General features: G+C 38.0%; 1 long non-coding RNA gene across 1 annotated transcript in view; it reads right to left on the reverse strand.

The window, feature by feature from the left end:
- The window catches only part of LOC147915742 (uncharacterized), a 33917-nt gene extending 19589 nt beyond the window's left edge, over positions 1-14328 (reverse strand). The window contains exons 1-2 of the long non-coding RNA XR_015553905.1: positions 14173-14328; positions 2560-2623 (exon numbers count right to left, since the gene is read on the reverse strand). This is a non-coding gene — a long non-coding RNA (uncharacterized LOC147915742). The remainder of the gene's footprint in view (positions 1-2559; positions 2624-14172) is intronic.
- Between the last annotated feature and the right edge of the window lie 1007 nt (positions 14329-15335).

Below are 15335 nucleotides of genomic sequence, written 5' to 3' on the forward strand. Positions count from 1 at the left end.
TCTCTGACATCATTCCCTCCGCAATCAGGAAGGGAGAATAATTTACCCACCGTTCCACTCTCTGGTCCCCCATTATCAAAGGATACCTCCACCGCAGCAGAGAAGCCCTGAAGGGGAAGCAGAGCTACAGCATGTGACCTCCGGAGGCAGTAACAGAACTCAGTGAGCCTCTGCGGTGGAGACCCAAACTTCCACTCCATGGTCTGAGGATGGCTACAGAATTTTTGGAGCCCGTGTGAAATGAAAATACGGGCCCCCACCCTTAAAAAGTTATTAAGAATTTCAGAGTGGCACAGCAGGGCATTAACCACAGGTCACACGTGCACAAAGCCATCTCTGCTATGGCTGACACAATGTTATTTGTTGCCAGGTGACCTTCTTGGAGGGTGACAAAGATTCTCTCCTTGACCAAACTCTAGCCAGGGTCCTCTGAACTCTCTTCTTGCCTAGGCCTTACAGTTGGCCTATAAGGTCTTGAACAAAACACTAACATAGTTTCTAACAGCCACATCCCTAGGATGACCCCAGCCCCCCTTAAAGTGTCTGCCTGAGAAAACTCAAGGCTGCCAATAGAATTCACTGTTTGTTCCAGCCAATGCCTATCTCCCAGTCTCTGTGGGAGGATAGAAGCCTCAAGTCTGCAAACACCAGTTGACAAACCCATATGGGTTTCATGTGAACCACCCCACCCTCCCACTTTCTGTAACTTTTCACTTCCCTGACTCCACTGAGCCCCTGCTCACCTGCTCCCTAGTCCCTCTTCTCCCCTTAACTCCCTGTCACCTCTGTACAAACCAAAGTTGAGTTCAGTTCATGCTGGACTCTGTTCCCTCTTGCAATAGAGAATTACTGATTACAGTCTCTCTTTACCACTCTAGCTAGTGGCCAGCTTCGTTGATCTGTGACAATGTTCTCAGTAGCATTGAGCAGAACACCACGGCCCAGGGAGTCTGGCAAGGTCCTGAGTCAGGATCTGTGGCCCCGAAAGCCTAGTTTTTGAAAGAAAAACTTTTAAATTGGATGAAAATTGCTGCTGTTGCACATCTCTTGTTATCTTCTTCATTATTATTTCTTAAGAACATTCATTATTTTTAGTTTTTCATTGAGTAAACTCTGTAAGTCATAAATCATTGGCAGTTATGACAAGTTTGGAAAACATTTAACTTATTGGATTTCCAGGCAGAGAAGTCTTTTATTTTTCCTTTCTTCAAATTCATTTCCAAATTTGTCTGTGTCACATTTGAAGCATAGTACACTTCCGAGATAATATTGGTAAAGCATAATGGAATTAAAACATCAAGGACCATTTGTCTGAAGGCTTACACCTGATTCAAATACTTATATGATTTTTTTCCTTCCACCTCTTAGTACATTTTTAGAAGTTGGACTTTAAACTACAATTTCTGGTATTAGCCTTCAGTGTCATATAAACAGTGTCTTTTTCATATTTAAATCTTATCCCATATAGTCTGAATATTGCTTCAACTAATTAAAAAGTGGTGATCTTTTAATATATACATTAAACAACTGCATTGGATCAATTTGAATAAGTCAGGTCTCATATGAATCAAACTTAAGCATGTGAAGCATTTAAAAAATATTTCTTATAGGCATGCATGTTATACAAAAATAAAAGCTTTTTTACTTAGAAATGTATACAAAATTTAATGTATAATTTTTTAAAGGAGAGAAAAAAATCAGTTTGGTTATTTTATTGTTTTCACCATTAATTAGCTCCTGCCTAATTAAGTAACAACTTAAGGTATCAATATGTTTCTTTACTATTGCAAACAGCATTCATAACGGCATCTTCTTGAATATATTAGCATCGTATTTTTCTATTGGTTTTACAATCTTGATTTTAAAAATTGCATAATTTATAATACTTTGGAGGATGTTTTCTTTTACTCTTAAACACTGTGTCTCCCAGATATGCTGTATAACAATATTAAAATTCAATTAGATAAATTTGGGCTAATTTAAAGTTGTATATCTTCCTCAGAGAATGAAATTACATATGAAAAGATGAACTGACGGTTTGAACACATCATCTACACACATATAAAGTATTTACAAACCCATGAATTGGACCCCACACATATTCTCAATTGCTGCCCTGACTTCCAATGTCTTTTTTCTCTTCCAATTCTTTATTCTCATTGTTGTCACACTGATAGCATATTTCATTAACTAGACTCACTATCAGACTTTTAAGTTCTTCAGAGACTTCTCTGGCTTGAGAGGTTAGCTTCTGGAAACCTTTTTTCCTACATTTTTTCAATCAAGAAATTTAATTGAATTTATTGAAATGTTATTTAAATGCTATTGTTATGATTGAGATGGATTTTAAATGGTTTGATATTATGGAAAAAGATGTTTTAAAAGGGTTATTCTAAGCAGAAGTTACTTTGAGAAGCCATCACCTATCTGGGATATTAGTGATCTTTTGGTGAGTCACTTGTGCTGCAAAATTGCAGAGAGATCAGGGGAAGAAGAAACCTTAAGATTCTGAAAGGGGGCAAAACATTTATTATTTTTTGTCATGTAGTCTACACTTACCATGTTTTCCCAGTTGGGAAAATACTGTGCAGCAAAATGACACCCTGTGTGACTTCATAAGAAACTGAAGGAAAAGAAAAAAAATAAGGAATTAGAAGAAGTGTGTGTGTGTGTGTGTGTGTGTGAGGAAGATCAGCCCTGAGCTAACATCCGATGCCAATCCTCCTCTTTTTGCTGAGCAAGACTGGCCCTGGGCTAACATCCATGCCCATCTTCCTCTACTTTATATGGGACGCCGCTGCAGCATGGCTTGACAAGCGGTACATCGGTGCACGCCTGGGATCCGAACCCCGGCCCTGGGAGCACGCGCACTTAACGGCTACACCACGGGGCCGGCCCTAGAAGAAGTTTTACCTGTTTGTTTTATTTTGGCAACAAAAAGAGAAAGGCAATGAGGGTATCGATGGAGAAATACATGTATGAACACAAGGAATGATCTATTTCTAGACATCTAGGAAAACGATCATAGGAATTGACCAGAATACCACAACATTCACAATTGGAGGCGATATATTTTTCTACTAATATATCCATCAATTTTAAAAGCCTATTAATAAAAGCTGAGGCCTTCTGCTTTGGCTTGTCTCTAATAATTTTTGTCTAAATTTTTACTTCAGCATAATAGACTCACATTTATTTTGACACAATGGAAAACTGTTTATGAATTGTAAATCTCAAAGTTCCAACTTGAGCTGTGTATTATTGGCAAGCCAGTTTCCATTGCCTTGTTTCCGAGTTTTGACTACACACATTTATTATCTCTAAAATATGATGATTCTGTCATGTGAAAATCTTGGATTTCTGCTCTTTTGTTGCCTATGGATTAAGTTCTCTATTTAATATCCTAAAAGTAGCCTATCCCCAAGTACACTCGGAGAAAAGATGTACTAGCTTATTGTGATAAAGTTACTTATTGAAACTTAACCAAAGCACAATGGCTTAAGATTTCAAAAACATTGTCATACATTCAATATTTACAATAGAAAAGTGTTACTGAACAGATACTATATTCCACAATACGCCAAGGGCTGAAACAAAGTGAATAAAACATGACCCCTGTCCTGAAGAAGATCAAAAATGAGTGTCAGCCTGCTTTACATTTATTTAAAATGCATTAAGTATTTTAGAGGTAATAGAGGATGGACCAGAAGATATAACCTAAAAGGAAAAGGAATCATATAGTAACTTTGTCTTAAGGTAAATAATAATTTATGATTGAAGCCTGGTTTCCCTCACACTTGATGGCCTGAGAATAAATAATAGATCATGTTGGCAGTGATACTCAAAATGTTGCTGGTTTCTGTCTGCAGCTACTCATATACTATCTCCAGCTCCCCTCAAAATCTTAGGTAGCTATTTCTGAACATTCTCAAACGTTGTCTCTTGTGTACACACAGAGAACACTTAGGATACAGTTACAGCGTAGTGTGTACATGTACACAGCATATAACATGGTCTTAATCACTTACTCCAGTCCCTGATTTCAATCTGCTGCTTGTAAAGTCTTCAACCCTTTAATTGAAACTTTTGTTGGTTTTATAAACAGGCACATAATGCTGGCACCTCTAGAAGTTCCAGATTGCCACCACATTTTTGGTATGCTCAACACGTTAAAGCTCTTCTGGGCCTGTTCAAAAGTGGGCCAATCATCATATTACATCATACGGCAACAGAGCGGCAGAGCGATCAAATGGGTGCCGAGTGACAAAATCTCCTTCAACTTCTGCCCAGAGCTCTTTCTCCATGAGGCTCAGTTACGAGTCTTGGGGCTGGGCATGGGATAAAACAAATGTGACAATCTCTGCCTTTCTCTTTACTTCCTCCAGCAGACAGAACTTTAAACTCTTACAATCAATTTCCTCAAATAGATGCCTCATGGTCAACTTGTTCCCTAAGTTCACCAGGTATACATCATGATGTCTGAATCTAATCAGTGATCTCAACTCAGGTTTACAGTAGAAAATTAGGTTAATTTTAAAATGATTAGGAAGTTCATGTTTTGCTTTAAGTTATTACTGACGTTCTTCATAGCGTTGTACAGGAATGATTATTGATAACAAGCTACCTTGGGTAAATATTTTGTTTTAACTTTAAAAATCCAAGCATAGAGTTCTAGCCCTTCAAAGTTTAATATAGCTGAACAATTTTCAAGTAATGATAACAAATGACAAAAGTGGCTCCGTCTAATTATTAATAGCCTGAGTTACACCAAAAAGCCCAAGAATTGCACTTTGCTCAAAAGGCAACAGCTAAATAATTCAGTTCTAGGAGCACAATATATACCAAAGGGCTAACTCTGATTGCTATACCACTATAGCTGGCTCATAAAGATCTGTGCTCTACGTATGAGAGAAAGCAAGAAATGTGAGTAACAAATTCAAATAAATATTCTGTTGATGGAAATGTTATAGTTTTTTTTCTTTCTTCTAAACAGGATGATAGCTGTATTTTATAATGTCAGCTGCATTTTTATTTCTTCAAATTATCTAGCAAAATATATCATGACATCCTTGTGAAATAGGTTGAGGGATGTGAGGGAAATGAACATAATTCAGGGGAGTTGATAATTTGATGATCTAGGTAATCACAACCCATAAATCTGATGTCAATCTGGAAAGTGGTCTCTAGTGGGCAATCCAGGTCCCTGCCTCAGGCTTTTCCTAACCAATAATTTTTATACACACCTTGATCAGGACAGTCATGGTGTGCAAAAGGATTATGAATGATGTAAAGTTTTAAAATGTCACAAGTATATAGAAGAAGAGAACCAATATAAAAGAAAATCTGGACAGACAGAGACAATAGGTCAAATTTAATCGATGAAACATTATAGAGATCCATGTATATTCTTTGCTTTGAGTACAGTAGGACTGTAGACATGTTCCTAAAACAGATGGTATGAACAGAACCTAAGGAATTGATTAAATGCACTGTAAATCAATAGCATAAATTGTTTTTCAAAAAATCGAATGATGTGTTAGGTATACCTAATTAGAATTATGGTGGTGGTCTCTCCTCTACAGATGTGTTAGACAAACCACACCTGGAGCATCATGACCCATACTGGGCATCACATTCTCAAGGAAATTTAGAGCACTGATCTTGTCCTGAAGATAGTGACAAGAATTTTAAGGAGAGAAGAGACAAGGATGGGAAGGAAAAAAACCTAACTAACTTACATTGATTATCTGTTTATTACCACATTTTCTCATAAACATCATTCCATTTACATTTTTCACATGCCCTACAAGGTAGGTAAGACTATATCTTATTTATAGGTAAAAAAAACCAGAGATATAGGAAGTTGAGACAATGGATCATGGTCACAGACTCAGTAAGAGCTAAAGCCAAGTTTGGACCTATATCTGTCTGCTTGTCAACAACTAGGTCATTGACATTATTATGTTGTCCCTTTACTACGTGAAATTAAAGAATGTTAAATGAGCATGATATTGGTTTAAATTTAATCAAAATATTTGAAAGCCTAGAAGGTTCTAGGCACTGAGGATTCTCTTTACTGTGAGGAGCCCATGGTCTTGCCCTGGGGACTGACTTCCAAACGTATAAATGCTAGAATTAGGGAATGATGATGTAATCCTACTCCATTCCCCTTTGAGTATGTTGTTTTGTTTGTTTGTTTTTGTTTTGATTTGTCTTTGTATTTTTCTCCCCATAATGCTGGGATTAAAAAAACTGCTTAGATTTGAGGAAAATAAGATTGGGCTTCTCAACACTCTCCTCTGAACCATCACTTGGAGTTGGGTCAAAGGAAGAGGCGTGTATACAGAGAAAATGTTTAGCTGGGCTGCTGCTGCCTCACATCTTGCTAAGTGAAGACAACTCAAGAGCCCAAAAGAAGAATGTCTTATTTTCTGACTGTTTTAATAACTTAAGTCTACACAGACAGATACATGTGACCAACATTTGTCAGATTTGACCTGGCTCATCTATCAGATCACAGCCTGTTCCTCTTAAAATGAGGGGAGACTAAGAGGTGGAATAAACTATCAGATATATGGTGTATTTGGCACTCAGCATGAATTTCCACAGCTAAAAACTATATTTTTCTGACTCCCTTGTGATTAGGTATATGAATGTAAATTGGCTTTCACAATTAAATTCACTGATGCAAGGTCTGAAAGGTGAAGTTAGATGAGAGCAATATTCCTGCTGTTTTTTGCAGTTTTTTGCTCGCAAGCCAGGTTGCGGAGATGTGGAAGTTTCTACAGCAGCTTTGCTGTATCCCAGCTCCAGTGTGTGGGTGTTGAAGGAACAGCTGATAACCTCTTGCCTCGCCCACCCTTCCCAATCCCTGAACCCCAGCTAGAGCAGAGCATTCTTAAACTATGGGATCCAGTGGCATCTTTGTAATTCCCAGCCGTCCTCATGTGGCAGGGGTGGTAGAGCCCCTGGCAGGTTAGTTCTGGGAATTGCATCTGGGGACCTAATCAGTCTGGCTCCTCCAGCACTTCCAATATTTTTTAAGCATCTAATTCTCTCTGTTAAGCCATTTTCTGTCTGAAATACTAGAGTTGTTTCTATTTCCTTCAATGACTGCTAAATGATAGTGTATTGAGTGATGCATCCTCCCTCATGCCCTAAATGGGAAGAAATTTCTATATTTTGGGCAGTTGAGAAGCCGAGAGAGGAATAAACATTCTACTTCCAATAACTAAATTACAAATGGCATTAAAAGAATACAATGACACACAGATGAAGCAGCTATTAATCCTGCCTGCAGGATCAGGGGAGGCCTCACAGTAGATTTGACATTTCAATGTGGTATGGAGGAAAGAAAAAAGATTTTATCAGGATGACACGGTGGAGGGGGAATATTTTAGCTAAAAGAAATAGCTAGAATAAATGCATGGCAAGTTGAAAGCTCATGATGTATTTGGGGAGTCGTGAATCTGCTGTGTAACTGAAGAACTGGACGAAAGCTTGGGCATTGCCGGAGGTAAGACCTGGAAGGACAACGGGGGCCAGACCATCAAGTATGTTCATAATTCTCTAACACCAGAAGGAAGGTTAAAGGAACAAAATACTTTTTCTTGGAAAATATGTAAGGATTTATATATAAGTAGCTGACTTTTAATCTTTGAACATCTATTAAATTAACGAAATAGGTCTTTTTGTGTGGCTGCAGAGAGATTTAGGAGCTAGGTAAAAGTTATAGCTACTACGTGTGGTAGGTTGGGGTATGGTTCCCAATTCTTTACTGTCTTTCTGTTAGAATTAGACATCCACACCCCTAGCCATGTGTCCATGCAGCCCTTCCACTGCAAGTAGTTGGTATATTTCCCTGCCACATTGATGTTAGTAGGTCTTTTTGCTTGCTTTGGAAAATATGTGGTTTGAAGGGACAGGATGCTGGTTTCAAGGAGAGATTCAAACACACTAGCATGGTTTACTTGGCCTCTGGCACCTTTCTCTACTGCCATGAGAAGAACATTTCTTGAATAGCCACTGTTCCAAAGAAACTGTGAATGCACAGTGAGCAAACCTGGCCCCTGGCCTAAGTCTTTGGCCAAGTCCATCAAAATCTAGCAAAGTCACGGCTGACCTGCATACCAGTAAGACAAAAATAAAGGTTTGCCATTGTCACTGAGATTTTGAAAGTGCTTATTATGAAGCAAAAACTGACTCATTCTCCAGGAAAGACTTTTAACAATCCAAACCCTTTAAAATGAAAAGGAAACTGTGGAGGCACTGTTTCCAGGAGTACTCGAGTGAAGGCTTCATCTCCACTGATACGTCCCCAGCCTTAACCGTTATTATCTGCTGCTTGGAAGACTCTAAAAGCCACTAAACACATCCTATCATCTAAACTATGCATTACCTGGCAGCAAGAATGGCCTTTTACAAAGTTGTTGGGTCATTTTATCCCCTCTTTACAACACTTCAGTGCTTTCAAATGCACTTGGAAGGAAACCCACACTCCCTACAAGACCCTGCAGGATCCTCACTCATCTCTTCTCTTTATTCTGTGCCACTCTACCCTTTCCTTCTACATTTGAACCACATTGAACTTTTCCTGTAGCGTCAACACGCCTCGCTCATCCTCATGAAGGGTCATTGGAATTACCCTCTGCCGGGTGTTCTTTCCCCTGGATCTGCCTGTTGCTGGTTCTTGTTCATCCTTCAGAGATCACCTAAAAGTCTCCTCCTCCATGTGCCTTTCCTGGTCATGGCCACTCTCCATTTCTTAAAAGTACTTACCAAAACCAGCAATTTGGTTATTTACTTGATTAATTTTTCCCCACATAGTGTACATTTGGTGAAGGCAAGAAACTTGTTTGTGTTGTGAACTTACGGCCTAGATCGGGTGAGTATACATTGATCTAGCAAAATAAAACAAAGATTAAAGAAGTGAATGAATATATCATTAGAGACATAACAGTGTAGGTTTAATTATTGGGTAGAGATTGAATAAATGTACTCCACGATCATTTAATCTCAAAAATCCCCATGTGATTAGACTTGAATGCTTTTTTTAAATGTAACTGGAAGAATTTGTGATCATATTGAAGTCCCTTCCTTCTGCCTTTTTTGCATGGTCAACCTTGAACTGACCTAGGCCAACAAAGGGAATGGAACTAAGAGGTATTGGAGCTCTTGTACTATTCTACATCGTACCAAAAAGCCATCAAAGCATACTTTACAAATTACGGCACTTACAGCCTATAAGAAAGATGAAGGCACTTCCATATTTGGATGGCATCTTCTTCTCCAATGTGAGTTAGACTTTACTTGTCCCTGATGATCTATTGACCTCTAGAGATGTGTATGCAATTAAATAAACGAGCTTGTCTAACATACAAAGTTATGCAATAATTCAAAAGGAAATCAAACTTGGAGGTACCACGCAAATTTTAAATCACAGGTATTGGAGCACCAGAATCTACTCCCACCAGCCAAGCACCATACCACACCAGCACCTCCCCTCACAGTCTACTTTATAGGAATTTTGTGGGTGTGTGTGTGTGTGTGTATGTGTGTGTGTGTGAAATCTAGAGTTTCAAATTTGAAGCATTAGGAAAAAATTGCTAGACAAAGATGCATTAAAAATCTTGTAATGATATATAAGAGCCAAAAAGTGGAAACGACCCAAAAGTCCACCAACTAATGCATGGGTAAATACAATGTGTTATATCCATGCAATAGGATATTACTTAACATAAGAAGGAATAAAGTACTGATACATGCTACTACGTGAATGAAACTTGAAAACAGTATAATAAGTAAAAAAAGCCAGTCACAGAATCATACAATACATATGATTCCATTATATGAATTGTCCAGAATAGCAAATCCATAGAGACAGGAAGTAGATTAGTATTTGCCAGGATTTGAGGAAGGAATAGTGAGTGACTGCCAATGGGTACACAGTTTCTTTTGAGAGTGACAAAATATTCTAAAATTAGATAATGGTGGCAGTTGCAAAAAAGCACTGAACTGTGCAATTTAAATAGGTGAATTTTACAGTATGTGAATTATATATCAATAAAAGTGTTATGAAAAAAGATGCTTGCAAGGCAGGACCTTAATATAGAAGGGTTGTTCTCAAATTATCAGAAGATTCACATAGACTTTTTCTGATGGAAGACATCTCTGAATTATCTGCTCTGTACTATGGAAATATGTGACCAGCACTATTTACTTGTTTATACATTTAGCAGTGGGTCAATAAATTTGTCACTGGATTTCTCAGTGTAGAAATGACCTATGCTTCACTAATTCTGAAATTTGTTTTCCTCAAGGTCTCTTTTTTTCTTTTTATAGAGTCCCTTAGAGGTAGATAAGATTCTGACGTCATTGAGATTACTAAACACAATCTATTCTGGCAAACTGTCAAATAATTATTCCATACCTGAGGATAAAAAAGAAGATAGAATTTTTTATAGAAAAAGGATAATCATTTCACCTCTTTCTCTGCAATTGTTAAAACTATCTTTTTGATTCTATTCATCAAAGGATATTATATTGATATTGTAATAGGTTCAAAAAAATTTTTTGTCTCAGAGAATTTTCTTATTCTTAAAATAAGCACATTCCTCACTTTTTTGAATATACACATACATACACAAGTATGTATACATAAGATATAATTAAATATTTCTTTACTCATCATAATCAGGTATTTCCCTGTAAACTAACATATTACTTACTTCTTGTACATTTTGTTTATTTCTTTTGTGTATAAGCAACCTCTCTTTGTGTCTAGACAACCTCCTACACTCTAATCCAGAAAGCTCAAACTGTCACTCAGATTTGGCCAGCTGTGGGACATGAGTTTAGCAATACAACCTCATTACTCTATTTCTAGGGACCTTTTTCTAGAGCATGTTCCACAGAGTACAGATCTCATGACATGGATTACAAAAGGAAAAAAAATAATGTAATAATGAAAGGGTACATAGGCAGGTAAGATTGGGCATTTTGCCTACTACGGCCCCTTTCCCGGAGCCTCACAAGAATCACTGAAATTTTAGAGTCTCTGAGGTGTCTTTGAAAATAAACCTATTACATCAATTTCCTGGTGTGATGTTATGTGAAGCTTATGTAGGATGCTACCATCAGGGGAAACTGTATGCAGGTAATATGGATGTTATCTGTATTATTTCTTACAAAAAATGTGAATTTACAATTATCTCAAGATAAAAGGTTAATAAAATACACACAAAAAACGCAGAAGCAACTCTGGCACTGCCCTTTTAGCATCAAATACGCACATTTCTTTGTAACTAAATAAGTAAATTAAGTAACAAACAAACAAATTTGTTTAGTTTTGTCTAACCTGATATTTTCAAAACATATTTGATTAAAGAATATTTTCTTTCTACATTTATAGCATATTTTGCTGGACGCTGCCCAGAAGATGTCCAGCTGAAGCAGCTGTTTGTGTGTGTGTAAAATATACACTCACATAAATATGAGAATATACACAAAATGTGGAATCTAATCATACATCTCTTCAAAATTACCTAATGCTAGAACATACAAAACTAGTTATAAAATAGTGGGAGATATGTGTTTCTTTTATAAAATATTTTGTCCCTTTTTAAACTTTTTCTGCTTTCATTACTTCATGTTTTTCTTATATTTTCTGCTTGTTATTCACTTCTACAACATGCAAGCTTCAGTTTTTATAATTTAGAGACTTTGTAGCTATAACAATCATACAGAGCATTTTAAAAATTTTACCATTAATTTTGTTTAGGTTCTATAAATACTCTTTTTCCTTTTTCATGGTACAGTTTCTCTTGATGGGTGAGTTCCTTAGTACAAGAGATTTTACCACATATTGATTTTTCTGATAGCAAATTGTAATATGTAGAAAAATATTCCAGTTTCAAAAACGTTAAGAAAAATGACAGTTATATTCAAGTTATTCAAGAGAAATATATTTTAACGTATTTTAATAAAACAGCATTCTTTCTAAATAGTGTATTCTTGGCTTAAGATGGACAGACCATCTAAAAGTACACGAATTTCAAAAGAGCATTAGTACCTGAACTTCCACTGATATCCAAAGCCAAACACCCATCCAGATAATTTTAAAGACATTCTAAAATGTATTACTTGATAAAAATTATAAATTTTAATTTCACATATTTCCCATTTACTTTTATTACATTACTTTTTAAATTTCCTTTTTATTCTTTTCATTTCTCAATAAATAAAATATAGACAACATTAGAGAACACTGTTTTACATATTAACTATTTAAACTGTGTTACATTCTACAATTTTCTAGTAATAGAAAGCTCCGAAATTTCACAAGATGCAATGAACAGGTAATGTCACCATACCTTCTCCATTCATAGGAAGCAGTGATTATGCAAAGCATTCCACCCTCCAGTAATGCCCAAAGGATGGCACTGGGGAAGTGTCTAGAGTGCCTGATATGCAGCAGTTACTGCGGTAAGCACTGGAGGAAAAAAGTCGACTGAGGTGCAATCTTTTAGTTTACAGTCATTGTCAAGTCTACAATTCAATTTAAATTCTTTAACAAGGTAATTGCAAAGATAATGTTGATATCATTAACATAACAATATTAAGAAGTATAAAGATCACTAGGCTGCCAGTAACAAGTCATGTGTTAAAGTCACAACTTGCTTTGCTGCCTTGTTAACCTTGGGTAGGTAATTCTCTAATTCTCCTCTGAAATATGAGATTTTTGATATAGAATCAGTGAACTCGCACACCTCTTCATATTCCAACGTATTAGTCAGTACTGTCCTATATAATTCTCAAGTGTTAAACACTTTTAACCCCAAATTGATGAGGAGATGACTAAAATGAAATTTTTTTTTCCTTGGAGTTCTTTATATATTATGGAGGTTGGCACTTGGAGATGTGAGTTACAATTTTTTTCCTAGTTTGTCATTGGTCTTCAGATTTTGCTTATTTTTACCCCATACAGAATTTATTTTTATTTTTATAAATAAATTTTACATATAATACAATATATTTATATGTTTATATATATTTATTATACATTTATAAATTTTATATTTTAGATAAATGGTGAAATTTACTAATTTTACTTTCATGACTTCTAGGTTTTGAGTCATAGTTAGAAAGGGCTTTATTTCTTCTTTCCTCTAATACATCATGGTTTCATTTTCTTGCAATTAAATTTGTAATTTATTTGGAATTATTCCTGATTTTAGGTATGAGATGAAGATCTAAATTATTTTTTTCTCAATGGCTATTAAGATATCCAATCTCAATTCATTGGATACTTCATTTTTTCTTGGCAATTTGATATGCTACTCTTATCATATTGTATACTGCCATATCTATTGGGGTCAATTTCTCCATATATCATTGTGTATCGTTGTCTATTCATTTTCCAGTGCCACATTTTTTTAATTAATAAAGTTTTATAACATATTTTATTGTCTAGTAGATTTAGATTCTACCCTCCCCCATTACTTTTCTTTTCCTGCATTTTCCTGGCTATTTCTGTTTGTTTTTTATTCCATATGAATTTTAGAATAAGCTTGATAGTATTTCCCTTACCCCTCAAAAAATAAAATACCATTGGGTTTTTTAACTTACCCTTATTCTTATTGTTATCAAACATGTTAAGATTAATGGAACATGTAGAAGATGGTGGTGTAAGCAGACTCGGAACTCACCTCCTCCCGTGGACACAGCCAATTTACAACTACTCGTGGAAAAATGACCCCTGAGACAGAACTGAAAACTGGATGAGAGGAACTCCTGCAACAACGGACAATCCTAACTCAGGTGGAAGAGGCAGAGACTCCCTTCCGGAGAGGAAAAACGCCGCCCTCACAAGCCGCCAGCTTCACGGCCGCCGGGAGCAGCTCACAGGTTCGCAGCCTCCCTGGAGACGCAGGGCCCTGAGCCAAGAACACCCCCGCTGGGGGCATTTTGTGGACCCAGCACAACCGAGACCAGCGGCATAATATCTGACTGTGCCTGCTACTAAAGCATTGGGGAGCACCCCCAGAAAACCCGGTTCACAAAGAAACTAAAACTGGCTCTTAAAGGGCCCGCACGTAAACGCACCCGTTTCAGAAAGCATCCTAAAATCACCAGAAAGAAAGGTGCACAGTGCTTCGGTGACAAGAGACTCACCTAATAGGCCCTGAGTGCATCTCGGTGAGGGGTGAGACCTCTCCAGGGACTGGGACATTGGCGGCGGCCATTGTTGTGGCCTGGTGTGGGCCTGCTGACACAGATGCCATTGGAGTTCTCCCTGGGGCCTGCTAGCCCAGGGTCTGCCCGACCTGCTACAGCACCGATTTAATCCAGCTCAGCCAGGGCAGGCAGCCCACCCTAGAGACTGGCCCCACCCAACAACAAGCCCTCAGGCAACTTGTGGGCCTGCATAGATTGGTGACTGGATTCTCTGCAGCCTGGCAACTGAGCCGACTTGAGCGGGGCAGGGTGTGCACAAGGAGCTGGTGGAGAGTGTGGGGCTCCCACCATGGAGAGACTGGGTCCAATTGGGGAGGTCGGGGCACTCACACAGGGCAGGACTATGTTGACTGTGTGTGTGGACCTGTGGGCGGCAGGGTTTGTCAGCTGCAGAAGACTTGTGCTTCTCAAAGATCCACGTAGGAGGTTTGCCCGACCTTCCAAAGCCTGAAACTATTGGTTGCTCCTGTGCCTGAGGCCATCCCCACCCAGCTGCAATCCTCAGAGAGCTGACAAGAGACCTAATAGGTTAGAGGCTTACAGCAATTGTAAGGCCCTGAGACTAACAACCTGCCACGCTGGGGGCCTACTCACTTAAAAGAAATACTGCAACACAGATGTGGTATTAGAACTTGCAGCCAACTGTGCTGGGGCTCCCCACACCTGATAAAGAGACTGAAGGGCCCACAACAACTACAAGCAGCTGAGCATTACAACAGCTGGCCAGGAGCATAACTCAGCCTCCCTGGGCACCTACAGGGAGAGCAAACAGGCCACAACAGAAGGATACACGTAGCCCACATAGGGGTCATCCCTGGAACGTTGAGAACTGAGGGAAGCACACTGGAAGCCTCCTAAGGCATCACTTACATAAGGTCACCTATCCAAGAGCAGGAGATGTAGCTGACCTACCTAATACGTAGACACAAGCACAGGGAAAGAGGCAAAATGAGGAGGCAAAAGAATACATTCCAAGTAAGGGAACAGGACAAAACCCCAGAAAAGGAACTAAGTGAAACAGAAATGAGCCACCTACCCGACAGAGAGTTCAAACTAAGAGTGTTAAGGATGCTCACTGATCTGGGGAGAAGAATAAATGA

This window comes from Ceratotherium simum, chromosome 13 (assembly GCF_057802395.1).
Source record: "Ceratotherium simum simum isolate JZ-2026a chromosome 13, ASM5780239v1, whole genome shotgun sequence".
Lineage (NCBI taxonomy): Eukaryota > Metazoa > Chordata > Mammalia > Perissodactyla > Rhinocerotidae > Ceratotherium > Ceratotherium simum.